We start from the raw sequence: 13,571 nt of genomic DNA, 5'->3' as shown, positions 1-13,571 counted from the left end.
ATCTGCCTGCCTCTGTCTCTGAATGTAATGAGCATGTAAGAGCAATGTCAACTGCTCAGTGTAGAAAACCATAATAAGTGTGTTATGAAGTGATAAGGACAGCTGTAGCCAGCTGAGCTAGTAAACATGAGTGGCGTATAGTAATAGATAAGCAGACCTGAGTGTGTGATGTGATAAAGAGTAAACAAACTCGGTGAAAAGTATATAAACCGCAGTCGAAAGCCATTCAGTATCTCGCTTCCACTATGGCCGCATAATCCCGACTGCCCGGAACGAGATCCACCGAACAGACCGAGACTGTGCCCGAATACCCAAACACGAATGACGGCTCAAGCTCCTAGGACCCTACTGCTGTAACCAGAAGTCGTAGCTCTGGACCTGTCGTCGCTGACACGACTCTCCATCAGGTCGTATAACCCTGATTAGGAATGTTAGATGCTACTCCTATTAGAATTAAGATAGTTATGAATGCTTGAGTGTAAGATAGAATAGTATGGAATGGTATTATTATATGATTTTGGCCATTTGTGTTTTTGGATTGATTTGGTGTTGTTTTTGTGTAGTGGTGACTGATATTCTTGAACCCGTTTATGTTAATAAACTTAGCAACTGCAAAACCACTGATCAGTCTCAGATTGAGTTCATTCGGGATCCTGAGTGCGAAGTACTCAGTGCTCGCGACACTGAATGCTGGGATTAAAGGTGTGCACCACCACGCCCAGCTGTTGTTTTATTTTTTTATTAGTTTGTATTTAAGATTTTTAATTACATGTAAATAGGTGTCTGTGCACATGAGTTTAGTGCCCTCAGAAGCCAGAAGAGGGCATCGCTCCTCGGGAGCTAAAGTGAGAGGGGGTCATGAATGGCCTGACAGGGACACTGAGAACTGAACTCACATTGTTTTAAGGTAGAACCTCATGCTCCTAGTCTGGTCTCCAGCTCACTTTTGGGATGAGCGTCTGACCCTCCTGCCTCTTCCTCACAAACATGGAGCATTAGGCATCAGCACCACCAGGTCTAGTTATGCTGTGGGGGATGGGATCCAGGGCTTTGTGTGTGATAGGCAAGCATTCTACTAACTGAGCTACATCTCCAGCCTTACCTCTAAGCAGTCTGACAGCTATGTCGCATGTTACCGGGGCAAAGCAGGCCTCCTTTGTGGGATTTGGAGGAAATGGGTTCCCTAGGAAGAGGAGGAATAAGTTCCAGCTACTGACCAATTCTTACTGGAAGCCATCCCAACATTGTGACTAATCTGGCAAGAGTCTATTGCATCTTGCTTGGCCCTAAAAGGGGTACATCTGTCACCCAAGAGTGTTTTCCCAGAGTCCCAGATGCCTCTGAAAGAGCAGAGAGATAAGGTTGTGCAACAGTGGGTCCCCAGGCAGCCAGCTCCTGAAAACTGCTGAAGAGGCTGTTGGTGAACGGCAGAGAACTTCCGTCAGCAGGTAAAGTCTCCTCCTGGCCTGGGGCTCCAGGCTCAACACAGAGAAGCAGACACAAATGGCCTGTGGTACAACACATTCTGGGTGCCACTGACTCTGTCTGCCTGCTCTACTTCCTCAGTCACACTTCTGCTACCTTGCTCCACAGCTGTTTCCAGAGGTACCTGTGACTAAGGCTTCTGTGACGGAAATGATGGCCAGGAAGGGGAAATGCAGGTGATAAGAGCAGGGACAGAGTTTGAGGCCAGCCTGGTCTACAAATCAAGTTCAGGACAGCCAAGGCTACACACAGAAACCCTGTCTCCAAAAACCAAAACCAAACCAAAGCAACAGCAACAACAAAATAAAACAAACAAACAAACAAACAAACACCCAAGAGCAGAGTGTGCGCAAGCTGCCAGGGACCTGGGGCAGAGGGTGACTCAACAGCAGCTCAGAGGGCCAAGAGGAGCTTCAGGGAGGACAAGACAGGATGTTGCTGAGCAGAAGATGACATTCCAGACAAAGGAACAACAAGACACAGAGGTGTGAGCAGCTGGCCTGCTTAGAGGGAGGTGAGAACTTCAGCTTCACTGGAGCCCGGGGCGCGTGGAGGAAGGGGAAGGATACGGGAGTGTTCTAAAGGAGGCTGGCAGCAGGCTGGGGGAGGCTGTAAACCAGTGCAGACTATTCTCCGGGTCAATGGTTTTCTTTTTCTTCCTTCCTTCCTTTTTCCTTTTTCTTTTCTTTTCTTTTCTTTTCTTTTTTTTTTTTTTTTTTTTTTTTTTTTTTTTTGGTTTTTCGAGACAGGGTCTCTCTGTGTACCCTTGGCCATCCTGGACTCACTTTGTAGACCAGGCTGGCCTCGAACTCACAGTGATCCACCTGCCTCTGCCTCCCAAGTGCTGGGATTAAGGGCGTGCACCACTACGCCCGGCTCTTTTTCTTTTCTTTTCTTTCTTTCTTTTTTTTTTTTTTTTTTTTTTTTTTTTGAGACAGGGTTTCTCTGTGTAGCCTTGGCTGTCCTGGACTGGCTTTGTAGACCAGGCTGGCCTCAAACTCACAGCTATCTGCCTGCCTCTGCCTCCTAAGTGCTGGGCTTAAAGGTGTATTCCACACGCCCGACTCTACCTCAATGGTTTTCAAAGAAGTCTCATGAGACTAGAGAGACGTCTTAGTGGGTAAGAGCCCTGGAGGCTCTTCCAGATGACCCAGGTTCAGCCTAGCACCCACATGGACATTCACAACCAACTGTAACTCCAGTTCCAGGGGGATTCAAAGCCTTCTTCTGGCCTCTGTGAGGACTTGCATGCCTGTGATGCACAGACATATGCAGAAGCTAAACAGCCACACACAGAAAATAAAAAGGGAAAGCTGGCAGGGGCAGCATGCAGTGGATGCAACAGCCATGGTGAGCAATGCAGACAGAGACACTGGCCCAAGTGGAGCCACTGCTCACTCCGCCTGGGATGGATGATCCAGTAGGAACAAGCTGTTCAAATCACAACCAGTGTCTGCAGCCGGATGGCCCACATCTTCATGGATGGCCTCCTGAAGTGAGGCCAGCCCAACCACAAAGTCATGCTGGACCGTTCACAGGGCACAGTGGCCTTCAGAAGCACGGGGTGCACAGTTGAATTCTTCCCACTGGTGATCAAGGGAGAGCACAACATATCCCATGGCTGCTGCACCTGCCAGGCAAGGAGTACCACTGCATGGCAGGCTAGGAGATGAGCAGATCTTGTGCTTCCTGCACAGATTTGAAGGCTGCTCCAACGTGTACCTGTGCACAGCCCTGCAGGTGAGGATGCTGGAGTGGCAGGATGCTGGTGCTCCTGGGGACAGCATTCAGTGCTTTGTGTACAGGATGGCCACCTACATACTTGAGTGGCTGTATCTTCCCTGCCATGAAAGCTACTACTCTGAAGACCCATACAGGCTGTGCTACAATGCCCTGTGAAAACAGATGAGGGGCTAGTGCCCCCGATGCCAACGGGATGGGTGGAGCCCAGTGGCTGCCTGGCACAAGGAGAGCCTTCCCAACTCAATAACATCTGTCTATAAAACAGGCTGACAAATGGTCTCTCTGCAGCACAAATTTTGCAAGTACTGGAATCTGATGTTACTTAGTATCACTTTAGTCAAGGAGCACCTAGGCTTGCAGATGCTAAGTGAGAAACACTCTGGGCTAAAGACCCCTAAATGACAGTTACAATACACCTGGTACTCCTTACTGCTCTTTTGATTTGATTTGCTCTAACCTGGAAGATGGCATCTTCTAAGAATAAAGACTGGTTGGAGAGGGGTCTCAGAGGTTGAACATATTGATTTCCACCTATGCAACCCAGAGAGAAATGGTAGGGAATGCTGCTTTGGGCTGGCTCAGTGTAAAAATATCCTGAAGGAAAGGATGCTGTACCTAGAATGTGTGCTCCATCACCCTCTTACAGTTTCCAGTCATACACAAACTATTAAATGGCTATTTAAATACAATAAATATAAATTTAAAAAATAACTGTGGTCCCTGGATATGTGTGTCCCAGCATCACCTGGAAATATGAGAAAAAGAAAAACTCTCGGGCCCAAACCCACAGACTTGGAAAGGCTGGGGCCCAATTATCTCAGTTTTTATTTTGTTTAGCTTTGAAATAATGACTCTATCTCTGTTTTAAAATGTCAGCCGGGCATGGTGGCGCACGCCTTTAATCCCAGCTACCTGCACTGATGAATTCTGGGTTCAGCAGACATAAGGTGCGGCAGTTAAAAGCACCTGTTGCTTAATGATTAGGACCAAACTTCAGATTTCAACTCTTAAGTCAGGCAACTCACAAATGCCTCCAACTCCATCTCCAAGACACTCTACAACCTCTTTTGGTTCCTGTGGATTTCTGCATATACTCACAGAGACACACACATACAGACATGCACACAACTAAAACAAGATGGCAGAGAGATAATAATTTTTAATTTTTAAAATATTTGTTTTTGTTTTGAGACAGGGTTTCTCTGTGTAGCCTTGGTTGGTCTGGACTCTCTTTGTAAACCAGACTGGCCTTGAACTCACAGAGATCTGTCTGCCTACCTCTGCCTCCCCAGTGCTAGGATTAAAGGTGTGTACCACCATGCCCGGTCTTGTTTTTGTTTTTTAAGACAGGGTTTCTCTTTGTAGCCCTAATGTCCTGGACTCACTTTGTAGACCAGGGTAGCCTGGAACTTAAAGAGATCACCCTGCCTCTGCTTCCTGCGTGCTAGAATCAAAGGCCTGTACCACTGCCACCTGGCGGCAGAGATATTCTAGCCCAGGATAGCAGAGGCCATCTCCTGGGCCACCTGGCTGCTATTGTGGCCAAGCAAGTACTGCTGGCCTGGAAGGTGGTGGTCACGCACTGCACTGGCATTAGTGATGTTATTTCTGGCAACTTCTACAGAAACTATTTAAAGAGACTGGCCTTTCTCTGAAAGTGGATGAACACCAACCAGGCGCAAAGCCTCTAGCATGCTCTGTGCCCAAGCTGCACCTTCCAGTGCACTGTGTATGGCACACTTCCCCTCAAGATCAAGCCAGGCCAGGCCCTCCAGGTGTTCAATGGGATCCCTCCACCCCAGGACTGCAAAAAGTGGATTATACCCTGTCAGCCTCAAGGTTGTGCAGCTGATGCATAGCAGGAAATGTCCTTACCTGGGGCACATGGCTCCTAGTACAGTGGCGTATCACGCAGTGACAGCTACCCTGGAGGAGAAGCAGAAGGAGAAGGCCAGGATCCATTACCGGAAAAAGGAGCTCGTGAGGCCACGGAAACAGGCGGAAAAGGAGAAGAAACCCAGTCAGCTCACAGAAGTCCTCAGGAGCAACGGGCTTACAGCGTGAGCCCAGTAAACTGTGCCTAAAAAAAAAAAAAAAAAAAGAGGTAGCAACCTGGCTGTGGGTCATAGTGGCACATGCCTTTAATCCCAGCACTCAGGAGGCAGAGAAGGGGGGATTTCTGTAAATTTGAGGCAAAAAACAAAAACAAAAACAAAAACATTTTTTTTTTAAAGAGGCAAGTCATCAACAAAAGACCTATGTTGACCTCAACCGTCCACAGCATGAGTGCACACATGGACATACATGTGCACATGTGAGTTCAGGACCACATGTGCACAAATAGAAATAAACTCATATAAACAAATAAAACCAGGTGTGATAGTGCAAGTCTGTAATCCCAGAGCTCAGGCATCTGAGACAGGAAGACATTCAAGGTTAGCTTCGGATACAAGGAAGCCTGAAGCCAGCCTGGGCTACACGAAATCCTGCCTCGAAACAAAATACAAAATACACAACCTTTAGGGCTGGAGAGATGGCTTAAAGGTTAAGAGCACTGGCTGCTCTTCCAAAGGTCCTGAGTTCAGTTCCCAGAACCACATGGTGACTCACTACGATCTACACTGAGATCTGGTGCCCTCTTCTGACATGCAGGCATACATGCAGACAATAAAACTGTATACTTAACAAATAATTTTTTAAAAAAACACCTTTAATCTCAGCACTTGGGAGGCAGAGGCAGGTAGGGCTCTGAGATTGAGGCCAGCCTGGTCTACAGAGTGAGTTCCAGGACAGCCAGGGTTATACAGAGAAACCTTGTCTAAAAACAAAACAAAAAAAGCAAATAAGTAAATGCCCTGGTGGTAGTGGGGAATTCCTGGTGCACACCGAAGCATGAGGGGCATTTTCTGCTGGTAGTAGGGATCTGGGGGAGTTTGGGAGCAGCATAGTGTCATACCAGCATTCTAACATGACAGCATAGGGACTAGGTGGATTAGAGAGGAAGAGTGAAGTAAGGCTGATAGGAACACAAGCTGGAAAAAATGAGGGGCTGGGATGTAGGTTGGTGGTAGACCACTTACTCTGGGTTCTATGCTCAGCACCCCATTTTACCCCCTTCAAAAGAAAATAAAAAGAAGTCGGGCGTGGTGGCCCATGCCTTTAATCCCAGCACTCAGGGAGGCAGAGGCAGGCAGATCTCTGTGGGTCGAGGCCAGCCTGGTCTACAAAGTGAGTCCAGGACAGCCAAGGCTACACAGAGAAACCCTGTCTCCAAAAACAAAAACAAAAACAAAACAAAAACAAAAAAAGAAGAAGAAGAAGAAGAAGAAGAAGAAGAAGAAGAAGAAGAAGAAGAAGAAGAAGAAGAAGAAGAAAGAAGCAAGCTAATAGCCAGGTGTGGTAGTGCACGTCTTTAATCCCAGCACTCGGGAGGCAGAGGCAGGTGGATTGCTATGAGTTCAGGCCAGCCTGGTCTACAAAGCGAGTCCAGGACAGCCAAGGATACGCAGAGAAACCCTGTCTTAACAAACAAAACAAAACAAAGAAGCAAGTTTATTAGGTTTAATGGGGCTGTTCTCATTAAATATGAAATTTAGCTTTAATCATCTTAGAATCCAACAGAAGAATGAAAATGAAATTGACTCAGAATGTTTGACTGTATAAGAAAAGACAGCTTCCAGTTGACTACAAAAACTCAAAACCAAGAATCAAGCTTTGAAATGTTCTCTGCATCTCTGACAGAAAATGAAACAGAGATTGTATTCTCTCTCTCCCCCGCCCCTCTCTCTCTCTCTCCCTCCCTCCCTCCTCCCCCCCTCCTCTGTCTCTCTCTGTCTCTGTCTCTCTCTCTCTGTCTCTCTCTCCTTTTATCTCTTAGACAAAATACCCTCAAATTTATTATGTAGCTGAGGGTGGCCCCGACTTTACCTTGTCGACTCTACCTACTGAATGCTGGGGTTACAGACTGCATCGCCACATGTAGTGTATTAATGCTGGGGATTGAACTCAAGGCTGAGTGTTAGGCAAGTACTGTAAAAATTGAGCCACATCCACAGCCTCCTCCCTCCCCCACCTTTATTTTCTTTCTGCTTTGTTTTTGTTTTTTGTTTTTTTGAGACAGGGTTTCTCTGTGTAGCCTTAGCTGTCCTGGACTCGCTTTGTAGACCAGGCTAGCCTGAACTCATAGCAATCCACCTGCCTCTCACTTTTTGGGTGCTGGAATTAAAGGCGTGCGCCACCATGCCCAGCTAGAGAAGCGTTAGAGGCGAGCCCGATCTACATAGAGTCTCAGGCCAGCCACAGCTATAGTGAGTCTCTCTCTCTCTCTCTCTCTCTCTCTCTCTCTCTCTCTCTCTCTCTCTCTCTCTCTCTCTCTCTCTCTCTCTCTCACACACACACACACACACACACAATTTATTTATTTATATATCCACCCTTTGTGAGTTTGTATGTACCACTTGCATGCAGGTGCCTGAGGGGGCCAGAAAAGAGTATCTGATTCCCTGGAACTAAATTTACAGCTGTTTTGAGCCACCCTACATGAGTGCTGGGAACCACACCTCTGGTTCCCAGCAAAAGCAGTGAGTACTCTTAATCACTGAGCCATTTCTCCAGTGTCCTGGGTCCTTTCATTGTAACCTTTGATAAAGTTCATGGCATATAATTAAAACATAACTCTGGGAACATGTTTCAATGAGGTATCCAATGAGAGTGTCATACTTTGTACAAACAAGTTCATCCCGCCAGCCCCCCCATATCCCCCCCCCCCCAACATCCCTCACCCCTTCCCCCTGACACCCCACAGCCCCTCGTCCTGACACCCCCCCACACCATCATAGCCTATGTTTTGGGGCAGTAAAATGGCTCAGTGAGTAAAGAAGCTTGCCATCAAATCTGACAGCCTGAGTTTGATCCCTGGTACCCATATGGTGGCAGAAGAGAACCAACTTTCCAAGTTATTTCCTACAAGTGTGTTATGGAATGTGCACACACTTGTGCACATGCAAACACACAAATAAAAAAAATTAAATTAAGGGGGCTGGAGAGATGACTCAGTGGTTAAGAACCCTGTCTGCTCTTCCAGAGGTCCTGAGTTCAATTCCCAGCAACCACACGGTGGCTCACAACCATCTATAATTGGATGCCCTCTTCTGGCCTGCAGGTGTACATGCAGATAGAGCACTCATATACATAAAAATGAATAAATATTTTTTAATTAAATTAAAACTTATTTTGCTGTTCCTTCTTCACCATATTCTAGATTCCCATGCTGCAAGTGTCTGTCATTATTAAAGGATCCAACCTGAGTTGTTTTTTTGTTTGTTTTGTTTTTTGAGACAGGGTTTCTCTATGTTATCTTGGCTGTCCTGGACTCGCTTTGTAGAGCAGGTTGGCCTCTAACTCACAGTGATCCACCTGCCTCTGCCTCCCAAGTGCTGGGATTAAAGGCATGCACCACCACGCCCGGCTCCAACCTGAAATTTGTAAAATATCATACTAAGGAAGAAATAGGATAGTGGCTACATGGGAAAGACAGCTGTGGTGGTTTGAACAGGAACGGCCCCCATAGATAATGCGTGTGAATGCTTGGCCCATAGGTAGTGGCACTATAAGGGGGTGTGGCCTTATTGCAGGAAGTGTGTCACTGTAAGGCGGGCTTTGAGTTTTCCATTCTCAAGTTCCACCCAGTGTGAAAGACAGTCTCCTTCTGCTACCTTGGGATCAAGGTGTAGAACTCTCAGCTCCTTTTTCAGCACCTTGTCTGCCTGCATGCTGCCATGCTTCCCGCCATGATGACAGTGGACCAAACCTCTGAAACAGTAACCCAGCCCCAATTAAATGTGTGTAAGAGTTGCCTTGGTCATTGGGTCTCTTCACAGCAACAAGACCCTAATTAAGGCAACAATTGACACAGAATTCTTTTCAAAAATAAGATTTATTGAGAGAAAGAGCCTTAAGGTGGTTTGAATAAGAATGGCCCTCATAAGCTTATATATTTGAATGCTAAATTATAAGGATTAGGAGGTGTGGCCTTGTTGGAGGAAGAGTGTCACTGGGGCTGGGTTTTGAGGTTTCAAAAGTCATGCCAAGCCCAGTGTCTGCCTATGCATCAGGATGTAGCTCAGCCACTGCTTTGGTGCCTGCCTGCAGGCCACCATGCTCCCAACACCATGATGATAATAAACTAAACTTCTGAAACTCTAAGAAGGCCTTCAAGTAAATGCTTTCCTTTATTGTAGCTGCCTTGGTCTTGGTGTCTTTTCTCAGAAATGGAACACTGTGACTAAGACAAGTTTTGAGGGTATAATTAGGCCCCAAGGGGTAAAGAGAGAACATTAGAAAGAAAATGATACATTATACAGGTCTTTTTTTTTTTTTTAAGATTTATACATTTATTATGTGTAGTGTTTTGTCTGCATATACAGCTGCATGCCAGAAGAGAGCACCAAATCTCATTATACATGGTTGTGAGCCACCATGTGGTTACTGGGAATTGAACTCAAGACCTTTGGAAAGAGCAGTTAGTGCTCTTAACCTCTGAGCCATCTCTCCAGCCCGCTTATCAGGTCTTAAAAGGAAGAAGAAGCACCCCTGCCATGATGGGCCTGTCCAGTGCTTGTGCTCAGTCACAATACAAAGTATGAATCTGGAAGAAAAGTTCAGTCCAGAAACATCAATACTGCTAAGACAATAGCAGACATCATCTGGACATTTTGGGACCTAAATCTCTGATGAAGATGTTTTTGGACCCAAAAGGAGGCACCATGACGACCAGTGATGGCAATTCCATTCTTCAAGAGATGCAAATCCAGCATTCAGCATCCAAGTCTGTGATTGAGATTAGCAGGACCCGCGAGGCAGTGGTGGCACACACCTTCAATCCCAGCACTCAGAGGCAGAGAGGCAGTCAAATGTCTGAGTTTGAGGCCAGCCAGGTCTAGTGCGAGTTCTAGGGCAGCCAGGGCTCTTACACAGAGAAACCCTGTTGTAAAAAACAAAAAAACCCAAACAAACAAAAAACCCTCAAAACAACAACAACAATAAGATTGCAGTCTGAAGAGAATGACCAAAGGAAATTGAGATCACATGAGAGGAGGATTCCAGCCAAATCCCGCAAATGGGAGAGACTGCATCCTGGAGTTTCGAGTGGATGTGATCATCACAGAAAAGGGCATCTCATATTTATCTCAGCAGTACCTCATGCAGGCCAATGTCACAGCCATTCCTAGAGTCTGGAAGACAGACAATAATCACATTGCTAGACCCTATGGGGCACAGATAGGCAACCAAAGGAACTGAGGAGGTGTAGGTACAGGCTTATTTGGCATCAAGAAGATGAAATCTAAGTCATTTGGAAAAAAGAAGAAGCTCCCCTTTCGAACATGTAGAGGGGTTGGGCAGGTGGCTCTGCAGTTAGAAGTGCCTGCTGTTCTTGCAGAGGACCCAGGTTTGGTTCCCAGCACTTACATCAGCAGGTTCACATCTACTTGTAACTCCAGTTCCAGGAGATCCAACATCTCCTTCTGACATCTGTGGGCTCCTGCAAACATGTGGTGGGAATAGATACATTCCTGTACACACACACACATACATCAATAAACCTAAAAAAATAAGACAAAAATAAAATTAAGCCTGGAGAGGAACATCACAGAGAGGAGTGAAAATAACATCGGGGAGCCACCATAGGACAGCAGTGGCTATGTCCCAGCAAGTAAAGCCTCTCTCTCCTTTGTCTGAGATGAGGAAGCTGGGGCTCAGAAAGGGGAAGGCTAGATCAGATAGCTGGCAGTGAGTCAGTTTTGTAAGCTGGGTCCAAACTGCAAAGGCCCCGTTGTGTACATCCATCTCTGAGCCCTCTTGTGTGAGCACATAACAAACTCAGACATGAGGCAGGAGGATCAGAAGGAAGGCACAAGAGGAGCCCAGTGCCAGCCCAGGGGCTGCTAAGGCTTGGCAAGTCTGGAAGTCTGAAGAGACCTTTGGTTCCCTCAGGCAGCCTGTTCCTGATATACTGAGAGAGGGGGAGGAGACACCAAGAAGGCAGTGAGGAACCCCCAAATATGGAGCATGACTAAGACATGGAATTCCAGAAAAGGAGAAATAATTTGAAAGTTGGCTCTCTTAGAACAGCTGCTGTCTAGGAAAGAGAACTTCTTCTTTCTGTCCCATGCTTTTCTGGGAACTAGGCATTTAGAGACAGGGTCTCACTGTGTAGTCCTGGACACCAGGAATGAGGCTGACCTTGAACTTGTAGTGAGCCTCTGCCTCTAAGTATTGAGATTACAGGCATGAAATACTATGTCCAGCTATTTATAAATTTTTATACAAAAATCTAAATAATTTCAATTCAAGTGTGGTATCTTGTACCTATAACCCAGCATCTGGGAGGCTGGGCAGGGCAACCATTTCAACTTAAGGGCCACTCTGTGCTAAACAGTGAGTTCTAGACATTCCAGAATAGATTGGACTACAGAGTGAAAGCCTGACCCCAAAATCAAAAGGTGGTGTGTGTGTGTGTGTGTGTGTGTGTGTGTGTGTGTGTGTGTGTGTGTGTGTGTGACTGGAATTTGATCTCCAGATCTCATGGAAAACCTTCACTCTCAGGCTACACAACTTCAGCCACCCCCACACCATAATTAATAATAATAATAATAATAATAATAATAATAATAATAATAATAATGAAAATAGCATTGAATACTAGACTGGTAAACTACATGGCCATCATCTTGTGAAATAATTGTTTTGAGATAAGGTCTACATAGGCTGGCCTCAAACTCCTGAACCAAGGTGTAGAGAGACGGTCAGTGGTTAAGAAAAGGTACTGCTCTCTCACAGGATCAATTCAGTTCCCAGTACCCATGTTCAGGCTCACACTGTCTGGTACTGTAGCTCCAACTCCAGAGGCCCTTGATGCTTTGGGTCTCCATTACCTACACTCTCATGTACACAGATGCATACTCATGTACACAACTTTTTTTTGGTTGGTGTTTTCGAGACAGGGTTTCTCTGACCTGAAACTTGCTCTATAGACCAGGCTGGACTGGAACTCAGAGATCTGCCTGCCTCTGCCTCCCTGAGTGCTGGGATTAAAGGCGTGCGCCACCACACCCTGCTACATATACACAATTTTAAAGTAATAAAAATAAATCTTTCTTGCTGGACGTGGTGGTACATGCCTTTAGTCCCAGCGCTTGGAGGCAGAGGCAGGTGGATCACTATGAGTTCCAGGCCGGCCTGGTTCTACAAAGTGAGTTCTAGGATAACCAGGACTACACAGAGAGAAACTCTATCTCAAAAAGAAAACAGACAAACAAACAAAAAACATTTGTGGTGTTTTCTACTTCAATGTGAATAAATGTGTGGTTTGCATGTTACTTTGAAGTTACTATATAACATACCTTCTTAACTTCATAAGAATGTATTCCTTCTATAAACGGGTCATATTGCCATCGATTACAAATGGTGAAATATTCCACCCAGCAAATATACCTAATAATTTTGTTGTCATAAAATTGTTTCTTGGGCTGAAGGATGGCTCAGTTATCAACGTGCCTGCTGTGGAAGTATGAGGCCTGACGTTGGGTCCTCAGTACCTATGTAAAAAGCTAGGCTTCAGGGTAATGTGTGGCTGCAGATGCTTGATGGCCAGCCAGGCTAGCCACTCGGTGAGCCCTGGGCTCAGTGAGATAGCCCATCTCAAAAAATAAGGTGGAGAGAGATAGAGAAGGCATCCAAGGTTGATCTCTGGCCTCCACATGTACACACACACACCACACCACACACACATACACACACACACCACACATATACACACACCACACACACATACTCACATACACACACACACACCACACATACATACATACCACACACACACACCACACACACACATACACACACACCACACACACACACACCACACACATACACACACACCACACACACATACTCACATACACACACACACACCACACACACATACACACACACACACACCACACATACATACATACCACACACACACACCACACACACATACACACACACACACCACACACACATACACACACACACACACCACACACACATACACACACACACACCACACATACATACATACCACACACACATACCACACACACATACACACACACACACCACACACACACACACACACACACACACACACACCCCACACACACACACACCACACACACACACACACCACACACCACACACACCACACACACACACACACACACACCACACACACACACACACACCACACACATACACACACATACACACCACACACATACACACACACCACACACACATAC

The 13,571-nt window shown here is 46.1% G+C and overlaps 2 pseudogenes; both read left to right on the top strand.

Moving 5' to 3' along the window:
• The first annotated feature begins 2,948 nt into the window (after positions 1–2,948).
• Positions 2,949–3,464, top strand: LOC127196852 (gamma-glutamylaminecyclotransferase-like; annotated as a pseudogene).
• A 684-nt stretch (positions 3,465–4,148) lies between these two features.
• LOC127197657 (60S ribosomal protein L13a-like) lies at positions 4,149–5,292 on the top strand (annotated as a pseudogene).
• Positions 5,293–13,571: the final 8,279 nt, after the last annotated feature.

This window comes from Acomys russatus, chromosome 13, assembly GCF_903995435.1.
Source record: "Acomys russatus chromosome 13, mAcoRus1.1, whole genome shotgun sequence".
Classification (NCBI taxonomy): Eukaryota; Metazoa; Chordata; class Mammalia; order Rodentia; family Muridae; genus Acomys; species Acomys russatus.
Note: the sequence above shows the minus strand (reverse complement) of the source record. Positions and strands in the feature narration are given on the sequence as shown.